Source organism: Pinus tabuliformis, chromosome 1_2 (genome assembly GCF_031772625.1).
Source record: "Pinus tabuliformis cultivar Carrire ecotype Pingquan chromosome 1_2, CPIR1, whole genome shotgun sequence".
Lineage (NCBI taxonomy): Eukaryota > Viridiplantae > Streptophyta > Pinopsida > Pinales > Pinaceae > Pinus > Pinus tabuliformis.
Genome location: NC_142298.1, coordinates 1309810261 through 1309817056, shown reverse-complemented (window position 1 = coordinate 1309817056; position 6796 = coordinate 1309810261).

Sequence of the window (6796 nt, the reverse complement as noted above, 5' to 3'; positions counted from 1 at the left end):
TCAACCCACTTTGGATCAACATTGGAAAAAACAATGCAAAGAAACTTCTCATCAATACATTGCTAGATGTGGTAATGATTCACATATCCCATTTAATGCTGCTCGCTCACCTTATTACCAAGCTATGTGGGACTTTGTTATAGCTGCAGAAAGGGCTTCAAAGGCCCTAGTATGCATGACTTGAGGGGAGCTCTTTTGTAAAAAGAGATATCTTCCATTGATGAGTATTTGGTTGAGTTTAAAGATTCATGGCTCAAAACAGGTGTTCCATCATGTCAGATGGATGGACCAATGGAAAGAACCGCACTATCATTAATTTCCTTTTTTCTTGCCCTCAAGGAACCATGTTTTTTTAGATCAGTTGATGCATCTAATAAGGTGAAGGATGTGCCCTTCTATTTGAGCTTTTGGATGACATTATTCAGGAAGTTGGGGAGCAGAATGTTGTGCGGGTCATCACCGATAATGCCTCAAACTATGTTCTTGCTGGAAAGATGCTTGAGTCCAAATATAGGACCATATTTTGGACTCCATGTGTTGCACATTGCATAGACCTCATGCTTGAGGACATAGGCAAAGTGGAGTGGGTAAAAAACATTTTAGAGCATGCCAAGTGCATGCCAAGTGCATTACAAAATACATTTACAACCACTCATGGGTATTTAACCTAATGAGGAAAAACATTGGGGACAAAGAGCTTGTTAGGCCTGCAATTACAAGATTTGAAAAACTTGAAGAAAATGTTTTCTTCTGAAGAATGGTCTAAACTCGGCGGGCTCGTAGACAAGATGGAAAAGATACCAAAAAGAAAGTGTTTGACAATTATTTTTGGAAGAGGTCTGTAGAGCTTTTGAAAATTACTGAGCCCCTTGTTAAGGTGCTAAGGATGGTGGATGTGGAAAAATTGGCCATGGGCTACATTTATGAGGCTATGGATCAGGCAAAGGAGCAGATACGAGCAACTTACAAGGACAGGTTAGCTAAATGTGGCCGTATATGGGAGATCATTGATAACAGATGGAACAATCAACTCCATCATCCTATACATGCAGCTGGGTTTTTTTTGAACCCAAAGTATCATTATAAAGATCGGCTAGGAGATCTGCATGATGGGGAGGTCAGCACTGGATTGATTGATTGCTTGGAGCGCATGGTCCCTACCCATGAAGACCCATTGGAAATACATAGAAAACTTATTGTTTTCACTATGGCAGGTGGTACCTTTGGCAAAAACTTGGCAAATATGGCAAGGGATGTGGATCAACTAGGTAAGCAATTCCAATTTCCAATTTGTTTTTTTTCTTTTCAAGTTAAAATTGTTTATGTTCTTTACAATTCAAATTATAAACTAAGTTACTAATTAATATATCTTTCTTTGCAGCACATTGGTGGGAGTCATTTGGTGGCCAGTGTCATCAATTGCAAAGGTTTGCAATTAGAGTCCTCAGCTAACTTGCAGTGCTTCAGGTTGTGAGCGCAATTGGTCTGTTTTTGAGCGCATACACGCGAAGAAGAGAAACCGTTTGGAACAAAAATAGTTAAATGATCTTGTTAACGTGCAATACAACCTTCGACTGAGGAGGAACCAAATGATGAACAAAACACCTGATCTAGATCCCATTGTGTTGGACGATATTGATCCAACATCAGAATGGGTGGAGGAGACTAAAGATCCTGTGTTTGAGGCTGATTTTGATATCGACATGGCTTTAGCAGGGGATGAAGCAGATTTTGTGGCGGCATCAGAACCAGGATCAGTAGCGGCATCAAGGAAGGGCAAAGAACCAATGGAAGGCACTAGTCGTGCAGGTCGACAAACTCGTGCTTCCATTAGGTCCACTTCTATTGTTATTGGTGGCATTGCTACTGAGGTTGCAGATTAGGCTGAGGCATCCTTAGACTCTGAACTAGATGATGTCTATGTAGCTCCTGATGATGATCCTGTGTCTAGTAGTGATGATGAACTTGATGATTGATCATGTGTACACTGTAGACTTGTAGTAGGCCGATGGCCTCATAGCTTGCAGCATTGTTTTTGGACTTTATAGGCCATTTAGAGCCTCATTGCTTATGTATTTTGCTATTTTGTCAATGATATGTATTGCACTCGATGCCATTTTGATATATTCACCTTTACATGGTATATAAATGAGCAAACTTTGCATATTTTGTCTCTATTGGTTTGGAATCATGGTTTTAAATCTTAAAAATAGTTTTGTTTCATTAAAAATTAATTATTTAATGTATTTTTCTAAAACTGGTTCATTTAGACCAAACCAGTTCCGGTTCGACCAGTTCCAGTCGGTAAATCGGTTCATTAGGTGGACCAGTCCGGTCACCAGTTCCAGTTTTAAAAACATTGATTTGGAATTGGCAACGAGTGAAGTTTTGGTTGTTTCGGCTTCTAAGAAAAGTTGTTTGACCATGGATCACTAAAATTTAGTATTTCAAGTGTATTTTTGTTGATCTAGATTGTCATTGATGTCAATATGGCAATATTCTGGGATACTAAATGATGATATGATGAGATAGGATTGAATACAGACATAATAGAAGCGGTGAACCCGAGGAGGAAAGATATCGGAAGCCATCGGAAGAGAAAGAGAAAGAGCAAAGAGGAACACATCAGCGGAGAAAGAGTTAAAGGGAAGAACAATGATATCGGAGGAGCTAAGAATCCAATTCGAGCAACAAACCGTGGAAACCTTTTAACAAAAGTCCACAATGCATCAGAGAAATTATATCTGCGGCTTTATTATGTGTCATGTTGAAATCCCCGATCCGATATGAGCATTACGGACCCGATAGGACTATCGACACATGTTTATTGTAATATCGTGTTCGCTGCGTCAGAATTTATGTACCACAAGTCTTGAAGGAATGTCACTCTAAAACTGCGATTGCAATATAAGGTGCGGACCCGATCACTCCAATAAAGCACTCCCTAATGTAATATCGCATCCACCTTAATATAACAGTGATATCGAGAAGTATTGTGGACCCAATGGTTCCATTACAATATGTCGTAATACAACATCACATCTGCCATATCACAAGTCTTGAAGGGATGTCACGATTAAAACTTTCGATTGGGATAATATTGTGGACCCGATGGATTCATTAAAAGCAGTTTATTGAATATCGCATCCACTCCATCGGAAGACAGAGCATGTGCACACTTGTAAAACCTTTGATTTTCATGAAGTTGCAATTGCGGGATTAAAGGAATGACTCTTATTCTCATGAAGTTGTTATTGCGGGATTAAAGGAATGACTTCGATTCTCATGAATTTACGATTGCAGGATTAAAGGTGATGGCGTGGCATGTGGGACCTCCATGTGGGTATTGCCTCACCTATGTGGTTTCTGTGAATAAACAAGTCTATGATATAATTGGATGAAAGGACCTCCGATATATATTTTAATATACAAGTGGCCTCCCTCTAATAAACATGTCTTTTGGGTATTGGTGAAACCTGTATAAATACAGGTCAAATGCTTCACCTCAAATAAGAATCTCAGGTATGAATTATAGAGAAGGAGGAACCATTCACAACTCGTGAACTTGAAGAAACCGAGGAAGTCGAAGGTCGAGCAATTTTGTTGATTGGGTTAATCTTTGAGAGGTTCGGACCTGTGATGAATTAATCTATGGAAGAAGTACATAATGCAACCTGAAGAACAATTTTGTGAAGCGAAATAAGGTTTCATCTATCATCACTTGAAGGCAGCAGTAGACAACACCAGCATTGAAGTATTTGTGAGTTTGTTTCTTGGAAGTAAGATATCGTGACAGTAAGAACAGTAAGAAGCAGCCACTCCTGAAACAGTGACCTTATATTTTGATTGCAATATAAGGTGCGGACCAGATCGCTCCAATAAAGCAGCACACCCTAACGTAATATCGCATCCACCTTAATATAACAGCGATATCAGAGAATTATTGTGGACCCGATGGTTCCATTACAATATGTCGTAATACAACACCACATCTGCCATATCGCAAGTCTTGAAGGGATGTCACGATTAAAACTTTCGATTGCGATAATATTGTGGACCCGATGGATTCATTAAAAACAGTTTATTGAATATCGCATCCGCTCCATCGGAAGACAGAGCATGTGCACACTTGTAAAACCTTTGATTTTCATGAAGTTGTGATTGCGGGATTAAAGGAATGACTTTGATTCTCATGAAGTTGTTGTTGCGGGATTAAAGGAATGACTTCGATTCTCATGAAGTTACGATTGCAGGATTAAAGGTGATGGTGTGGCATGTGGGACCTCCATGTGGGTATTGCCTCACCTATGTGGTTTCTGTGAATAAACAAGTCTATGATATAATTGGATGAAAGGACCTCCGATATATATTTTAATATACAAGTCGGCCTTCCTCCAATAAACGTGTCTTTTGGGTATTGGTGAAACCTATATAAATACAGGGCAAATGCTTCACCTCAAATAAGAATCTCGGGTATGAATTATAGAGAAGAAGGAACCGTTCACAACTCGTGAACTTGAAGAAACCGAGGAAGCTAAAGGTCGAGCAATTTTGTTGATTGGGTTAATCTTTGAAAGGCTCGGACTTGTGATGAATTAATCTACGGAAGAAGTACATAACGCAACCTGAAGAACAATTTTGTGAAGCAAAATAAGGTTTCATCTATCATCATTTGAAGGGAGTAGTAGACAATACCAGCATTGAAGTATTTGTGAGTTTGTTTCTTGGAAGTAAGATATCGTGACAGTAAGAACAGTAAGAAGCAGTCACTCCTGAAACAGTTACCGCAACAGTAAGAACAAAAGGTTGAAAACATAGAATTGTTTTTGTACTGACATTGAGGCTTAACGCAATCTATTAAAGATATCTTGTTGAAAAGCTTCAACAAATCTTGGAGACAGTATTGAAGATCATAATGCATTGTTGAAAACATCATGAGGTAACTTTGCAGACTTTGTTTGGGTAAATATGAAGAGCAATGGTGACACCTTCTATGAGACAAGGTTGTCATTGATGATGTAACATGGAGACTCCAGTGAAGCTGTAGATTGACAGAACACAGTCAAGAAGATTTTGAGAGCAGTCTATTACAATCAAAGCATTTCTTGACAAAGCAAAACTATAGGGTCGAAGCCCTTGGGGTTGGTGCCTCAGAATTGGAAGAATTGGTGTCCTTGGAGTTGGTGCTCCTAAATCCAAGGTTAGTGCCTTGACAAGATAGGGTCGGAGCCCTTGGGGTTGGTGCCTCAGAATTGGAAGGATTGGTGGGTGTCCTTGGAGTTGGTGCTCCTAAATCCAAGGTTGGTGTCTTGACAAGACAGGGTCGGAGCTCTAGCGATTGGAGCCTAACAAAAGACCAAGTTGGTGCTTGGCAACAGGTGGGAGCCTGGGGAATTGAAGACCAGTGGCTTCATCAAGGGTTGGAGCCTGGGGAATTGAAGACCAGTGTCTTCATCAAGGGTTGGAACCCTATATATTGTACTTGATTCATTATAAAGATTATATTAATAAAACATTTATTCCTATTGGTTATTTTGTGTTCTAAATGTAATTGATTTAACTGGTATAAGTAACAATTGAAAAGAAATATTGATTCACCCCCCTCTTAGTATTTCAAAAAATTGGTATCAAAGTCAGTACCTTCACACAAAGCCTAACAGCTTGAAGGTCGATCAATTAGAACACAAATGGTGAAGCCAAGGAAGAAAGTCTCCAATCCTCCTAAAGATGTGTCTCCCTCAACCACCGAAGTTGAAATCAATCAATTTGTGAAGGCTCCATTGTTCAATGGAAACTTTGATATATGGGAAGCAAGAATGAGGAATTTCTTAAAGACTCGAGGCATTGAAGTCTGGAAATTAGTAATTGTTGATAACATGATGGATGAAGAATCCAAGGAGTACAATGCAAAAGTAAGGTAATCTTGAATGGGCTACTAGATTCTATAAAGGACAATTTAGAAAAGTGTTCGTTAGCAAAGGGTATATGGGACAAACATCATGACCTTCACTCAAAAGGAGCATTGACCATGACCACTAGTCAAGAAGATGATGGAAAGCAAGAAGGAAATCTAGAACTCATCTTGGAAGCTGAAGATAAGAGTGATAACATCAAGGCTAAAGAACACCTAGAAGATGAAGAGAATGAAAAATATTTTGAAGAAGATCTCTTCACTAAACTTATGGCTGCGTTTGAAAAAGGAAAACAAGGAACTTAAGAAGAAAACACTAGCTGGTGACCAAGACCAAACAAGGAAGGAAGTTGACCTTGTCAAGCTTCAAGTACAAAAAGGGATGAAGAGCTTGCCAAACTATAGGAGGAATTTTATCAAAACAAAAGAAAGCATCATGAAGAAGTCATATCCATGACAAATCAATTGGATAAGGCAAAGAAACGGGAAGATAACTTGTCAAGCCACCTTGAACAAAGGCACAAGAGCTTGAAAAACTTGAAGCAGAGATTGGTCAATACAAGGAAGAGGTCTCGTCCCTTAGATCACAACTAGAAGAAGCAAGGAAACAAGTACAAGGAACTGAGAAGACAATGGAAGCATTGGTAATCATAGAAGGACAGGTTGATGAAGCAGAAAATGAGAGAAACACCATGATATGCCAACTAAAAGCAAGGGATGAAGATATATTTGAACTAAAATCTGACCTCAACCTTCTCAAGGCCGAAACATGTAAAGCTACAAGGATCATGGAAGAAATGGAGAGCAGTCTAGCTAAGGAAAATGGAGAAATCCTCAGAATGAAATCAGATATCATCTCCCTTAAAATAGAAGCAAATGAAGCAA